This window comes from Lolium perenne, chromosome 1 (genome assembly GCF_019359855.2).
Source record: "Lolium perenne isolate Kyuss_39 chromosome 1, Kyuss_2.0, whole genome shotgun sequence".
Lineage (NCBI taxonomy): Eukaryota > Viridiplantae > Streptophyta > Magnoliopsida > Poales > Poaceae > Lolium > Lolium perenne.
The window spans coordinates 95494541-95511319 of NC_067244.2; the positions used below are offsets into that span (position 1 = coordinate 95494541).

Sequence of the window (16779 nt, forward strand, 5' to 3'; positions counted from 1 at the left end):
CGTGATTGTGTTCATAGGAATGAGTGTGTACATATTTGTAACGTCCGCGCCTATACTATGTTTCGCAAAGAAAAAAACTACAATTTCTTCCCTCTGACCAGTGGATCCTCGTGGCCCGACTCAACGGCCGGCCATGGTAAAAAGCAACATGGACTTCTCTTCACAGTTATAGTAATTTTTTCCGTGCTATTTGTCCATGGTAAAAAGCAACACGGCTCAGCGCTCGCATGGTGTGTTGCCGGACGCTTCACCATCAACTCCAAATTTGCACCCGCTGATGCTAAAGTACAAGCGAGGGTAAGGAATGACCACGACATCGGCCAATCGATCGGAGTGGCAAGCTAGCTAGCTGCCCCACTCGTGTTCTAAATAGTAACTGTACCTACACCTGCACGCGACTGAGGGCAGGAGGAATTCCTTCCTATAAATGTTCCAGGATGACCCAACCATCCAAGGCACCTGAGAGGGGCAAACGTTCGTCCATCGTTGGATTGGCACGCACAGTAAATTCATCTCCCGCTTTTCACCACATTCGTCCGATGCAGTAATTTTTTGTTCACTCGTTTTCCTTCCAAATAGGTCAATGACATGTGGGACTGAATAAGTGCGGGTCCAGCGGCCAGAGGCAGCCACGCACGATTGTTTGTGTCGCCTTCATTCTCCTATCCGCGGGGCAGCGGTGAAAACCTAGATCGCGAGCCCCCCAGTCCCGTGCTCGCCTCCACCTCCCCAATCCCCGGCCCCTCCTCTCCTCACAACACGAGCCGCCAATCTCCTCCGCCGCCTCGGCACGCCCGTTCCTCCGGGCTTCTGCAAGAGCTCGTCGCGGAGGCGGCCGGCAGCGCGGGCCCGGGAGCAGCCGCGGGGCGCTGGAGCGCCGGCAGGTGACGGTCTCGGCCGGTCGCGGGTGTCGCCGCGTGGATGCCGCGTCAGTGGTCGCCGCGGCACCTCCTCCAGGCGACAATCGGTCGCGTGCGTCGTCGTGCGATGAGGAGGTGGGCGGGCGCCGCCTCGGTTCGCTCGCCGGAGGAGGTACTGGATCTGCGTGCACCGCGACATGCTTCTGGGCTCCCTCGCCGGAGCACGCGCCGTCGACCTTGCCTCGTCACGTCGCCCCACCATCCGCACGCAGCAGGATCCGGAGGAGGTGACCAATTTCCTGCCGTCGGTGCCCGCTAGATCCGGTCGTCGCAGCCAGGAGAAGAACATGCTGGCCGCCAGAACTCCTTCCCCACGTCCTCTTCCAAGACGCCGCCCCGACGCGCAACCAGGCCGGCGCACCAACGGGAAGAAGGACGCGACCTGCGGTGAGGAAACTCTCCTCTCCACTATCTGTTCAATCGAATCGATCCTGCCAGCCGCCTTTATTTCTTTTAATTTACTGTCTTTAGAATCGCGTTAACAACAAATTGAATCTCCTATACCAACCGAATCAACCCGCGGTGAGTACTTGCTACGGTGCGATTTCGAATCCTGGGAGCCAGCTGCCCCTGTCATGAAGATCCGTGAGTAATTCTAGATACCCTGGCTTCAGAATCGGGTTGTAAACCAAATGTAATTGAACCTTCTGATACCTCATTTGCTCCCATTTTTTCTAATCATGCTTCAATAGCATGAAGCACATCTGTAGCCTCCTGAATTGTGAGATTAAAGTTTGACCAAACGTCTTCAGCATGTACTCCTTTCAAATTTAATAGGAGTATGTATTCCTTAATTTCTTTTGTAACTTCCCGGGGTTGTAAATTTGACAAAGTGTGCATGGATTCCTTTTAAATTGTTTGCAAGGTTGCAAGGTAATAAAACATATAATTATTGGGATAGAGTCATAAGGTTGCGCTTGGTCATTTTGTCTACTTGCCAGAAGTAATCAAGAGTTAAATTTTCATATTTACTGGAACAATACTTCATATATTGTTGATTAATCTTGTATGCATGTGCTTCATGCTGCTACCGATTACCTTACTTATTTCGATGTGGGAATTGTGAAAGAGCTGAGCAGTGTTAGCCTGGTTCTCTATTCTGCATGGTGGAGATGTCTTAGAAATGAAGTGAAAAGAGCTGAGCAAAGTTAGCCTTGTCTTTGATCTTTGAATGGAAATTTGATCAATTCATATTATGTGTTTACTAAATGAACATACAGTTCATGTTAATGGACAGTAGCCGAGGGAAGTTCTGCGGTGGGATTGACATTGCTTCTGCAGTTGGTCAATCTTCCACTAATCAAGATCATCTCCAGCCTTCCCCGCCACGCCTTGTCAGTTGCTTTAGCAGTTGGAGTACAAAATAACAAGGTAAACTTGTGTACTCAATTTGTTAGTTAGATGACGATAGCAGCAACGTCGCTAACGAATGACTCAAGCAGGTCACATCTACGTCTCCGTTCTTTATTCCTCAGTGCCATCTCCGGATGATCTCTTCCGGTGATTATTTTCTTGTTTTCTCTCCATGTAGGCTCTGACGATCCCTGGATCTGTTTTGTCATGGAATATTTTCTTATTGTACTTGCTTATTTACTCCAGCGCTATCATTGAGTAAATGTTTGATTTTATTTATTTATTTCAATTCATGCCTGTATCTTTTGGTGGCATTCCAATTGATGCATAGAGTGATACTTTTGTATGAATAATGGCTCAGCCTGCGAATCTTGAATGAGTGTAGATGTATGCAGTTGTTCATGCACATGCCTGGGATTCAGTGTTGGGTAGATCGATTATTCTTTCTTGTCGTGGTATGTTTGATTGAAGTTACTGAAGTTGCATCATGGTTTACTAGCAGAGCATGTTGTAACATAATTGGTAACTGTTGGCACTTTCATGAACCCATTACACCTCCTGGTGAAATTACTTGATATGTTTGTGCAGCATGAGATTTGAAGGAATAGGATGATTTGATGTTGTTTTCTCTATTTTTCATTTAGGCTGTTACCTGCAATGTTGGGCTCTTGTGTGTTACCTGCAATGCTAGGCTCTTGTGAGAGCATCCTTTCATATTTTCTCTTCTCTGGTATGATGATGCTCCCCACTGTGTTCGAGTGGATTGTGACGACGCTGGTGCTATCGTGCCTCGTTGGTGCCGGTGGCCCGGGCTTCGCTTCTATTAGTACATCCTGAGGTAAGAAGCATAATCATACTGTCAATCTAGATTGTACTTCCAGTGGATGCTGATGGCAAGCAAGCAAATGATTTTTTCTTAATTGCTAATGAAATCTATTTTTCCGTGATGGCTATTATTGGTGTAAAGTAGGGAAGAACACATCGGCATTCGGGTGGATGGTGATGGCGCTGGTACTGTCGTGAATCATCGGCGCCAGTGCCGAGGGATTCACCATCTACTACAGCCTGAGGGTAAGAAGCATAAGCACAGAGGTTAAAGACAATTATTGAGTGCAAGCAACGTTTTAAGCATGCTAACCTTTGAACATGCATGCAAACTGACATGAAATCAGTAAGTAAGTAATGTTATAGGCAGGAGATCTTGTAATGTATAAAAATCTGAGGGTTACTAGGTCAACTGAGACTTAAAACATAAGCACAATCATGTATTTGTGATAGCATTCGGGTGGATGGTGATGGGGTACTGTCATGAATCATCGGCGCCGGTGCCATGGGATTCACCTTTTTCTTTTTCTAGGTGATGGCGTTGTTACTGTCGTGAATCATCATTCTAATACAATTTGTGCTATACTTAGATATTTTGCATATATGTTTTTAAGATAAAAACTCTAACAATTGTTTTTCCCTCTTTGCAGCCGCTATTCCAGTAAAGGATTTGATGTGCTAAAACAATAATGTGGAGATACGTCATATGTCTGATGAAAAATATAGCTATAGCTATTTTTTGTTTGTTTTATCAGTGTCATTTTATGCTTCAGTTAGCTGAAAAAGATAATACAACGAGCAATTTTCTACCATGTGATTATAGCATTGATGTCATAACGAGCAGGATGTCTCTTGTGTACTATGAAGAATGCTACTTATATACTTGATTTCTTCCATTTCAGTGGTGGTATGCTTATGATTTCTCCTTATGATTTCAGGCTTCGGCAACGACGAGCATGTTCAGGCTAGACACTAGGTGAGCTCCTCCCAGCCCTTCTGTCTCATTTTGTGTTCTCTCTGCCCTTGATCACATCTAGCAAGCACCCAAAATATCTTAATACATGACAAGGTCGTATCAGTACATTTAGTTCCGTAATAGTTTCATAGTGGCCAATAGTTTTTCTGTCCTAGACAATATGTTTTTGTGTTTGAGCCACAAGCTATGGCTTCATAGACTGAAATTTTGGCTATGGCTTCATAGACTGAAATTTTGGCTAATTAATTTGTTTGCTTGGTTCCTACATTTGATGTATTATTTAAAAGTGCCATGTTTTAACTTCTTCTACTTTTTTGTAGAAGAGTATTGCATACTCAGCTACTCCAATCGTTTGGGCCTTTGGGAATGGTGGACTCGATTGCTGAATCAGTAGTGCCATGTCATGCCCCCTATATTACCTTTGCCCAAATCAAAGTGCATATATTTCCACGAGGTTTGTTGTAATACAATACAAGACTTTTGGGCTACGCTGCATTCCTAGAAGATGCTACTTTGATATATTCTGCAACATTTAGATATTTTTTCATTGAATCAAATCGTTCTAGATCTATATATTTTGTCTGGTTTTTCTTTTTTGAGGTTATTATTAGTTCTTATCGTGCCTTTTACTTACTGCAATTTGTTATATAGTTATTGACATGCTTCATGTTGTCCTGTAGTTGCAGTTATTTAGATTTCTTCTTAATGTATTAATTGTTGATTATTATATTCTAGATCAGCACGATCTCACCGAATGGTGAACCATAATTCATCTAGCTTTCTCGATCATGTATTTCTAAGTATATACAAATCATGACATTGATCACGTGATGTGTTCATCTTTCGAGTGCATGAGTGGGAGTAATCAAGAGTTAAATTTTCATATTTACTGGAACAATACTTCATATATTGTTGATTAATCGTGTATGCATGTGCTTCATGCTGCTACCTGATTACCTTACTTATTTCGATGTGGGAATTGTGAAAGAGCTGAGCAGTGTTAGCCTTGTTCTCTATTCTGCATAGTGGAGATGTCTTAGAAATGAAGTGAAAAGAGCTGAGCAGAGTTAGCCTTGTCTTTGATCTTTGAATGGAAATTTGATCAATTCCTATTATGTGTTTTACTAATTGAACAGACAGTTCATGTTAATGGACAGTATCCAAGGGCAGTTCTGCGGTGGGATTGACAGTTGCTTCTGCAGTTGGTCAATCTTCCACTAATCAAGATCATCTCCAGCCTTCCCCGCCACGCCTTGTCAGTTGCTTTAGCAGTTGGAGTACAAAATAACAAGGTAAACTTGTGTACTGCTTCTCAAAGTTTCTTTACTGTCAATCCCAAATGGAGTAATTGCCAATTCATTTTCCTTTTATTGTCATAGTGTGTTACCATTTCTTGTCAATTTACTGTCATATTGTGTTACCATTTCTCGTACTCCTTTTATTTACTTTCATATTCACTGAATTTACTTGCAAATTGGAGTAGTATATTTAGCAGTTGGTTATGATGCAATGATTCAGCAGTACACACAAGGCAGGGATAAGGGATTTGCAATTAGGGAGTAGCATGCATGCAAAGGAAACATAGAGCAAAATCTACTGACCAATCTTGATATAGTCTTATCATCACTTCAAGCTAAATGTGGAGTAAATACAGTACAAAAATTGCAAGTACAGTAGATAAATGGCTACCGAAATTGACAGTAATGTGATTTTGATATTATATGTTGCCTTCCTCTTCCTCTTCAGGGATGTTGCCTTACTCTTCAGGGACGATTCCTTCCTCTTCAGGTGGAGAGAAGTTGAGGTCTGGAAGAACCATGGTGATCTGCTGTGATGCCAAGAGGAAGAAGGTGATTGCTAGGCACGCGTGGATCTGGATGCGATGGCCGGTGCTCTGTTGGGTAGGTGCTGGGCGCCCGTCGACCTGGAGGTGTGGATGGTTTCCAGGAAGTGCGGCTAGGCAACCAGATCGTTGGTGAAGGGGGAGGTGCAGGAGGGAGGTAGTGTGCCCTCTGATCTCTGGTGACCTCCTGACCCTGGCGAAGCTCTGGACGAGGGGCGACGAGCTTCTGGCTAAGGGGACGACAGCCGGCTTCCGGGATCGATCGGACCTGGAACTAGCTGGGCGGAGGAGAAACAGCTGGAGGCCAGAGGGGGAGTCGCTGGCCGGAGATGGTCGTTGGGCGGAGGAGAAACGGCAGGTCGCACGATAGTAAATAGCCCATATAGCAATAATATGTTAAATTCTACTATGATGGTGTTAAGGTAGATAACTCATATACCTGGGAGCTATAAAATACATATAAATAAGGCAAAGGGGTTAAATAGAAATTTAGGATTTGGGCATTCTAACTCCAAACCGTCCAGATCTCCTGTAAGGTAGCCCCGTCCCCTGCTCTCATGCCACTGTCAGGTGCTACCAAATTAGAGCAGAGCAGCAGGTCCATGGCTTATGGCTTTGCTCAAAGAAGATGGACCACCAAAACTGCAAAAAAAGTAGAACTACACATTATCGGTTTTCAACATCCCTATATAGAGAAGCTTAGCCAAAGGATAACACAGTAATATTATTTCATATATGTTAGTGTATATAATTCCAAAATTTGACTTTCAGTTTTCAGATACCCTTCATTTACATTTTATTTGTTCAGGTTTATCTAATTTTCAACTGTACCTCTACTCTAACCAATTTTACTCTTTTGAGACTTACTATTGATCTATTCTAGAACACATAAATTCAAAATATCGTTGGCTCTTGTGATGTCAAATTTCCCATTAGAATGGAGGACCTTGCATAATCTCATGGTGCTTTCCGATGTGTCAATCTACAACTTCCACCTATTGAAGTATTATGGGACTGCTATATCAAAGTTTTCAACATAATTTACTGGTTCGAACATAATGCTAAGTTATAATCTCAATGAGCTTCAGCGGCCAGGGATCATTGATGACTCACAAGTATAGGGGATCGCAACAGTCTTCGCGGGAAGTAAAACCCAATTTATTGATTTGACACAAGGGGAGACAAAGAATACTTGAAAGCCTTAACAGCGGAGTTGTCAATTCAGCTGCACCTGGAAACAGACTTGCTCGCAGGAGTTTATCAGTAGCAACAGTTTTATAGCAGAAGCAGTAGTGAAATATCAGCAGCAGTTTAATAAAGACAACAGTAGTGATTATAGTAAACAGCAGGATTAAAATACTGTAGGCATAGGGATGGATGAACGGGCGTTGCATGGATGAGAGAAACTCATGTAACAATCAAAGCAGGGCATTTGCAGATAGTAATAAAACGGTGTCCAAGTACTAAGCAATCCATAGGCATGTGTTCCGTATATAGTCGTACGTGCTCGCAATGAGAAACTTGCACAACATCTTTTGTCCTACCAGCCGGTGGCAGCCGGGCCTCTAGGGAATCTACTGGAAATTAAGGTACTCCTTTTAATAGAGTACCGGAGCAAAGCATTAACACTCCGTGAACACATGTGATCCTCACATCACCGCCTTCCCCTCCGGTTGTCCCAATTTCTGTCACTTTGGGGCCTCGGGTTCCGGACAGCGACATGTTTATACAACTTGCAGGTAAGATCATAAAACAATGCATATCATCATGAAACAATAACATGTTCAGATCTGAGATCATGGCACTCGAGCCCTAGTGACAAGCATTAAGCATAACAAGTTGCAACAATATCATCAAAGTACCAATTACGGACACTAGGCACTATGCCCTAACAATCTTATGCTATTACATGACCAATCTCATCCAATCCCTACCACCCCCTTCAGCCTACAGTGGGGGAATTACTCAGACATGGATGGGGGAAACATTGCTGGTCGATGGAGAGGCGTCGGTGGTGATGATGGCGATGATCTCCTCCAATTCCCCGTCCCGGCGGAGTGCCAGAACGGAGTTTCTGGTCCTGAGACGGAGTTTCGCGACGGTGGCGGCGTACTGGATGGTTTCTGGTGACTTCGACTTCTCCCCTCGCGTTTTTAGATCGAAACCCTTAAGTAGTCCAGAGGAGGGCGTCGGAGGCCAGCCGAGGGGGCCACACAGTAGGGCGGCGCGCCCCCCTCCTGGGCCGCGCCGGCCTAGTGTGTGGGGGCCTCGGGCCTCCACCTGGTTTGCCCTTCTGGCTCCGTAATTCTTCTGGAAAAATAAGACCTTCGACATAAATTTCGGGGATTTTCCTGAAAGTTGGATTTCTGCACAAAAACGAGACACCAGAGCAATTCTGCTAAAAACAGCGTTAGTCCGCGTTAGTTGTATCCAAAATACACAAATTAGAGGCAAAACAATAGCAAAAGTGTTCGGGAAAGTAGATACGTTTTAGACGTATCAACTCCCCCCAAGCTTAGCTTATTGCTTGTCCTCAAGCAATTCAGTTAACAAGTGAGTGCGATAAAAGAACTTTCACGAACACATTTGTTCATATGATGTAAATATTCTCATGATATGGACAAGTACTTAGGAAATTCATAATAAGATACATGCAAATAAGATCATCCAATAGCTATGTCAATCATGGAAAGGTACCAACAAATTAATAATAAGCATCATGAATCATGTCTATCAGCAGGATTGCAATGTTCATAAAAGGGTATGATAAAGTGGTATCTCGCTTGCCCGTATTTGGTCAGCAAAACATAAATGCTCAGGCACCTCTGAGGTTCATAGAAAGACTAGAAATAGAGATTGTCAAAGATAAAAGCATCAAAGTTATGACATAGTCAATCATATTTTGGGACAAGCATATTATAGTAAGAATGACAGTTGTGCTCTCAAGAAAGTGCTCAAAGAAAGGATGGTGACACAACATGAAAGTAAAAGATTGACCCTTCGCATAGGGAAGCAGGGATTAACATGCGCTAGAGCTTTTCATTTTTAAAACAGGAGTAAAATTATTTTGAGAGGTGTTTGTTGTTGTCAACGAATGGTAATGGGTACACCAACTACCTCGTCAACCAGACTTTCAAGAGCGGCTCCCATGAAGGACGTTATTTCTACCAGCAAGGTAGATCATCCCTCTTCTCTTTTGTTTACACATGTACTTTAGTTTTTATTATGAGTGACACTCTGCCCAACCTTTGCTTACACAAGCCATGGCTAACCGAATCCTCGGGTGCCTTCCATCAATCTCATACCATGGAGGAGTGTCTATTTGCAAAATTTAGTTGCTTACTGATGAATCAGAGCAAAACATGTGAAGAGAATTATTAATGAAGTTATTAGTTGGAGCTGGGCACCCCGTTGCCAGCTCTTATTATGAAAGTCTGTCAAAAGTAAATGACAAGGTTGAAAGATAAACACCACATACTTCCTCATGAGCTATAAAACATTAACACAAATTGAGAAGCATTTTGAAGGTTTAAAGGTAGCGCATGAGAATTTACTTGGAATGGTTTGAAATGCCATGCATAGGTATTTATGGTGGACAATTTGGAATAACTTGGTTTTCAGGGGTTTGGAAGCACGAGCAACATTCCTGCTCAGTACAAGTGAAGGCTAGCAATAGACTGGGGAGCGACAATCAAGAGAGCAGTCACTGTCATAATCATGCTTGCGGCAAAATAAATTAACGGAGGCATAAAAGTGATACAAGAACTCTGAGGCAATGTAAATCATCGAGGCTTAATTGACTTTTGTTCAGTCATATGCATGCGTGAGCATGTGCCAAGTAGATTCAAATGAACTATTCAGAGGAGGATACCACAATGTCATACATATTTATGAATAAAACAATGCAAGCAAACATCCATGACATGCTACTCATATTAATAAACTGGAGCTAAACATGAGAGATCATGAACTACTAGACTTTCTTAAATGACATATACCTCACATGAACCAACTAAGCATGCTCACATGGATGAGTATATGTACAAAAATGAAAACAAATAGAGTTCATACCAGCCTCTCACCACAGTCGAATTTTCGTAGATCGTCATTATTGCCTTTCACTTGTGTAGCTTGAATAACATGGAATGAAAACCACGCTCCAGCCACCGAAGACCATTGAACTCATAATGAACTTTACAAAACCAAAGACGAACAGCAAATATTTTTAGTTTTTCGAATTGGAAACAAGAACAAAGGGAAACAAGCAAACAAAGCAAAATCTTTTTGGATTTTCTCATAGCAAACCAACGATAGCAAATAAAGCAAAATAAATGCAAGAAACCAAAATAAGCAAATGGTGAAGAGAAACAACAGAAATATTTTTGGTCTTTTGTGTTTTAGGAAAGAAACAAAGCAAAAACAAAAAAATGAAAACTAGAAGAATCACATAAACACAAAACAGCAGGAATTCGTCAAACTTAATAACAGTACAGTAATCGATTTGTAAGAAATTCTTCCACTGCCCAGCTCGAAAAGTGTTCAACTAATGAAAGTTAGATAACAACCTGGGGAACATGCACAAAAATTGGCTTCGCAAAATAAAGTTCTGGCTGTTTTTGAGCATTTTTTTGGTAACAGTCCAGAATCTGTTTTCAGGCAGCACTTCCCCAAATATCATCTCCCTCTTATTAGAAAACTACTTAAAGAAACTAAACAAGTATGTACAAGTATCCAGCAATCATAATATGCAAAGAATGAGTGATGCCGGTATACCCCCCCCCCCCAAGCTTAGGCTTTTGGCCTAAGTGGAGATCAACCCCAGCGAGGGTCGCTGTTCCACTCCGGTGGATCATACATGGCGAATTCATAATAAGGTCCCGGTGCAGAAGAAAATGGTCAAGGCTCCACATGCCCAAAATGTTGATGCGAAGAGCTTGCTACATCGGATGACGAGTCAAGGTGTTCCTCGGCCTCCTCCGTGTTGTCTCTTGCATGATGGCCTCCTCCCTCTATGTATGCATTCAGTGCACCTTCCGTGACTGACCAATCCTCCCTGGAATCAAGGTTAAATAGAACAGGTGCAGGCAATCCTACTAGTTTTTCAGTTTTCTTAGTTGTTCTCCAAGTTTTCTTGTAAGATGTTATCTTGTAAGACAGGTTACCCAAATTAGATGAATCAGAAACAAATTCATGTTTAATCATGGATACTATGTCAAGTTTCTCTATGGGTAGCTGAATATCAAGATGGTGAGGTTCTACACCATGCATAGCTAATAAACGAGAGGCGATGAGACCTCCGCAAATTCCTCCCTTCTCACGGTTAGTAGCAAGTCTATAGGCTATCAAAGCTCCCAAGTTATAGGTCTTATTACCTTGCAATGCAGCAGCTAGAAAAGCTAAGTCCTGGATGGATAATTTACTTGCATTCTTTCTAGCAAGAACGCACTTAGTAATGAAATAAGCAAAGTAGCGAATAGCTGGCAGTTGAATGCTACTGATTTTACCACCATCCTCTGAGAAGCTTCTTCCATGACAAATCATCTTGAAGAGGTTCAAGAGCTCTTGCGGCGATCCCCTTATCTTCTCGCATGATCCCCATTGCGGCACTCTAATTGCTGCACAAAAATCATCGAATGGCAAGTTGACAGTTTTATTATAAATTTTGTACCGAACCATGGGGTTAGATTGCGACCAATTGAATTCAAAATCCTGCACAACAGACATAGTCAATTTTGCATATTGGCATGGTTCACCAACAACAAAATCATCTAACCCTGCACGAGAAATTAGATTCTGAACATCTCGCAAGATTCCTGCACTTCTCATGAAATCTGTGCACGGGTAATAAGAGGGGTATACTCCCTCTTCGCGGTTAACTCTCATGACTTGTTGCACCTCCAATTCTTGTTGGTTTAGTTGATGCCTATTCCACTCCATTTTCTGAAAATTTCAACAATCAATATAAAATTTGATTTGGTGACATATAATTAAGGGAAACTACTATAGGAACTTGCTAGAGTACTAATCATGCATCAAAACTAGTTTTTACAACTTAGAACAAGCATGCAAGCTCACTAAACATGTTACCTACAGCAGCAAAATATTCAAGATATACTCAACCAAATAAAATTCTACTTGGATAATCGGAGGAGTCACATACCGGAGAGCAAATGTGCCAAATTTCAGACAGAAATCTGGGCTGAGCAAAGAGATCGAGAAATCTTGAGCTCTTGAGCAGAAACGCGAGTGAGATAAAACTGGTGCTGGCTTTTTCGGGAGAGAGAAGAGAATGGGAGGAAGAGATGAAGTAGTGGGGCAAGGAGGGGCCCACACGCCAGGGTGGCGCGCCCCTTCTTCGGCCGCGCCGTGTGGGTGCCACCCTGGGGTGCCCCACTGGTCATCCCCAGGTGCTCCCAGGTGCGTTTTCGAAAAATAAGACCAAAGGTATACTTTTTGTGAATTTTTGAAAACTTTGAAAAATGCACATTTCTGGGTATTAAATTTATTATTACTGGGCAGAAAAAGATTTTGAAATCTCTAAATGACTAAAGAACTTTGCAAAACAAAAATGCTACAGCAAGTAGAACAAGTGGAGGAAGAAAGAAATGTTGTTTACCTCCTCTATGCATATAAAAAGTATTTATTAACAAGGTTGATCAAGTCTTGCCACCAAATAAATTTTACATAGCATAAGAAGAAATAAACCTCAAATCAATCATGTTACCTTGAATTGTATTGATATGGATCCAATCATAATATGTTGATATCCTTCTTTAGGTTCATATATAGGACAATCAATAGCTCCAATTTTGATAGTTCTCACATTAGAAATGGTATTAACTCCACATACTTTATCAATCCTCTTGGGGAAATAACCGGTATGCTCCTTGTCATCGACATTGAAAGTAACTTTTCCTTTATTGCAATCAATAACAGCCCCTGCGGTGTTAAGAAAAGGTCTCCCAAGAATAATAGACATATTATCATCTTCAGGCATTTCCAACACAACAAAATCAGTTAATATCAAGCAGTTATTAGTAACTTGAACAGGAACATCCTCACATATACGAACAGGAATAGCAGTAGATTTATCAGCCATTTGCAAAGATATATCAGTAGGTATCAACTTATCTAAATTAAGTCTCTTGTAAAGAGAAAAAGGCATAACACTAACACCGGCTCCCAAATGACATAGAGCAGTTCTAACATAATTATTCTTAATAGAACAAGGAATAGTCGGTATACCTGAGTCGCCCAACTTCTTTGGAACTTTGCCATTGAAAGAGTAATTAGCAAGCATAGTGGAAATCTCCTCATTAGGAATTTTCCTTTTGTTAGAGACAATATCTTTCATATACTTTGAATAAGGAGGCAATTTAATAGCATCAGTCAAAGGGATTTGCAAGAATAAAGGTTTCATCCAATCGCAAAATTTATTATAGTGTTCTTCTTCCTTTGATTTTAGTTTCTTAGCAGGAAAAGGCATTTGCTTTTGAACCCAAGGTTCTCTTTCATTACCATGTTTCTTAGCAGTAAAATCTTCCTTACTATACTTTTTATTTTTAGCATGCTTTTCAGGTTCATCTTCAACCTCTTCTTTATCAGAAGCATCATTCTTATCATTATCTTTATCATGTTCATTACCACTTTCAGTTTCAGCATCGGAAATAGAAATACTATTAGGATCATTAACAGGTTCAGAGGATTCTACAACATTTTTATGTTTCTTCTTCTTTTTCTTAGAAGGAGCACTAGGTTCAATTCGTTGAGAGTCTTGTTCAACTCTTTTAGGATGCCCTTCAGGATGTAGAGGATCCTGAGTGGAAACACCGCCTCTAGTTGTTACTTCATAAGCATGTTTCTCTTTAGAATTATTTTTTAACAAGTCATTTTGCACTTTAGTGAGTTGATCAATTTCAGTTTGAACCATATGAAAATGTTTAACAAGCATCTTAACATCATTGGAGGTTCTCTCCAAAATATCATGCAAATTACTAATAGCTTGAGAATTTTCCATTAAATGATTCTCTACTCTCATATTAAAATTTTCTTGCTTAACAATATAATTATCAAACTCATCTAAACATTGAGCAGGTGGTTTCGAATACAGAATATCTTCCCTAGTAAAGCGTTGAAGAGAGTTTACCTCAATCATGGATGAAGGGGGAATTATCTTGCATAAATCTTCTATGGGAGGTAAATTCTTCACATCTTCAGATTTAATACCTTTCTCCTTAAGAGATTTATTGGCTTCCCTCATATCTTCATCATTTAATTTAATTAAACCCCTCTTCTTCAATATTGGCGTCGGAGTTGGTTCAGGTGTAGTCCAATCATCATGATTCCGGCCTATTTTAGCCAATAATTCTTCAGCTTCGTCTGGAGTTCTTTTCCTGAAAACACAACCAGCACAACTATCCAAATATGCTCTAGACTCAATGGTTAGTCCACTATAAAATATATCAAGTAAATCATGCTTTTCCAAATCATGTCCAGGTCGAGCTCTGATAAGAGAACAAAATCTTGCCCACGCCTCAGGCAATTTCTCTCCATCTTCCTGGTCAAAGCTATAAATTTTCTGCAAAGCAGCATGTTGAGCACTAGGAGGAAAGTATTTCCGAAAGAAAACATCAAGCAAATCACCTGGACTATTAATAGAACCAGGAGGCAAACTATTATACTAAGTTTTAGCATCATCCTTTAATGAGAAAGGAAATTTTTTAGCAACAAACTAAGTGCGCATCTTGGCATCATCAGAAAACAAGCTACTCATAGAAGAAAGTTCATTCATGTGTTCTACAACACTTTCTTTTTTAGTACCACAAAAGGGTGTTTTCTCAACAATAGCTATACCGTTATTGTTATCTTATCGGGTTATATGTTGGGAAGAATCATGATTACTTTAGTTCTTGATAATTGTTTAGCGGAGGCATCGGTGGGTCAGCTGCTTGTCTTGGTTCTCCGAGTGTTCAACCAAGAGGTGCTGTGTTCAATACCTGTCAGGCCAAACCTTTTTTATCTTTTCGATCTGTTGCTGGACCGTCCGAGACGTCCCAGAGTCAGCTCGTCGCTGGCATGTGGTAGGCAGTATCCACCGCCCAATCGGTACAGATCCGGCCCGTGATAGCCATCCGGTGTCTGTTTTCGATTCTTTATACAAATCTTATACAATTCATATCTTTCAAACTGTTTGTTGAAATGCAAAGTATTTTATATGAAAGTTTATCAGAAAATTATGCTGAACATGAATATGCCATCCATATACCTGTTTTCATCTAACATCATGTCATGACGTGTAGTTCGTGTATGTTCACCTTACATACGTGCGGAGTATTTGGGACACCGACTAAGGTTTCCCCGCTCCGTTTAACTTTGAAGTAGCTCACCCTTGCCATGTCTATGACGTGCTAATCAACACTTAAATTTGTCGGCAGAAAATGCAACTCGAACCTAATTTGTTTGTTCGGGGTTCCGAGTCCGCTTAAACGGATAAGTTGCATCGCATCATATCTGCCATGTCATGCATATCATCTTGATCATCCTAGATCTTCTTTATTCGCAGTAGTAAGACTTGCATACGTTGTGTGTTCCAGCATTTGCTTCTTCCCGGATAGGATCGTGAAGTGGTGTTGTGAGATACGACAAGTTCTTCGGATGTTCCTCGACAAGCTTTAACAGGCAAGCATTTCCCCTATACTCCTGCCCCTGCAGGAGTCGCTCACCTATTTTATTTTGCCTTCTCCCTAATGCTAGCCTTAAGTTGTGTTCTTGTCACGTGTCCTATCCACTTGTTACCTCAAGCAGCCTATATTTTGCCACCACCACCCCCTACAGCTGTTGTTTGATTATCGGGTCTGCCTTGCGAGTCGTAGTGCATGATAGTGCTGTTTTACCTCGTTACCATTATTGTTATCTTATCAGGTTATATGTTGGCAAGAATCATGATTACTTTAGTTGTTGATAAGTGTTTAGCGGAGGCATCGGTGGGTCAGCTGCTTGTCTTGGTTCTCTGAGTGTTCAACCAAGAGGTGTTGTGTTCAATACCTGTCAGGCCAAACCTTTTTTTATCTTTTCGATCTGTTGCTGGACCATCTGAGACGTCCCAGAGTTAGCCCGTCGCCGACATGTGGCAGGCAGTATCCACCACCCAATCGGTACAGATCCGGCCCGTGATAGCCCATCCCCTGTCTGTTTTCGATTCTTTATACAAATCTTATACAATTCATATCTTTCAAACTGTTTGTTGAAATGCAAAGTATTTTATATGAAAGTTTATCAGAAAATTATGCTGAACATGAATATGCCATCCATATACCTGTTTGCATCTCGCACCATGTCATGACGTGTAGTTCGTGTATGTTCACCTAACATACATGCGGAGTATTTTGGACACCGACTAAGGTTTCCCCGCTCCGTTTAACTTTGAAGTAGCTCACCCTTGCCATGTCTATGACGTGCTAATCAACACTTAAATTTGTCGGTAGAAAATGCAACTCTAACCTAATTTGTTTGTTCGAGGTTCCGACTCCGCTTAAATGGATAAGTTGCATCGCATCATATCTGCCATGTCATGCATATCATCTTGATCATGCTGGATCTTCTTTATTCGCAGTAGTAAGAGTTGCATACATTGTGTGTTCCACCATTTGCTTCTTCCTGGATAGGATCGCGAAGTGGTGTTGTGAGATACGACAAGTTCTTCGGATGTTCCTCGGCAAGCTTTAACAGGCAAGCATTTCCCCTATACTCCTGCAGGAGTCGCTCACCTATTTTATTTTGCCTTCTCCCTAATGCTAGCCTTAAGTTGTGTTCTTGTCACGTGTCCTATCCACTTATTACCTCAAGCAGCCTATATTTTGCCA

At 41.5% G+C, this 16779-nt stretch overlaps 1 long non-coding RNA gene across 15 annotated transcripts; it reads left to right on the top strand.

The window, feature by feature from the left end:
- Positions 1 to 452: 452 nt before the first annotated feature.
- On the top strand, positions 453 to 6759 carry LOC127297647 (uncharacterized). 15 transcript variants are annotated; one of them, XR_011756505.1, is made up of 8 exons: positions 461 to 2291; positions 2363 to 2447; positions 2918 to 3111; positions 3241 to 3344; positions 3749 to 4074; positions 4395 to 4528; positions 5211 to 5366; positions 5821 to 6759. It is a non-coding gene; the product is annotated as an uncharacterized lncRNA (long non-coding RNA). The 15 variants fall into 15 exon arrangements; XR_011756512.1 differs by having other exon boundaries at positions 2363 to 2420; XR_011756515.1 differs by having other exon boundaries at positions 453 to 1307; positions 1392 to 3111.
- The last annotated feature ends 10020 nt before the right edge of the window (positions 6760 to 16779 follow it).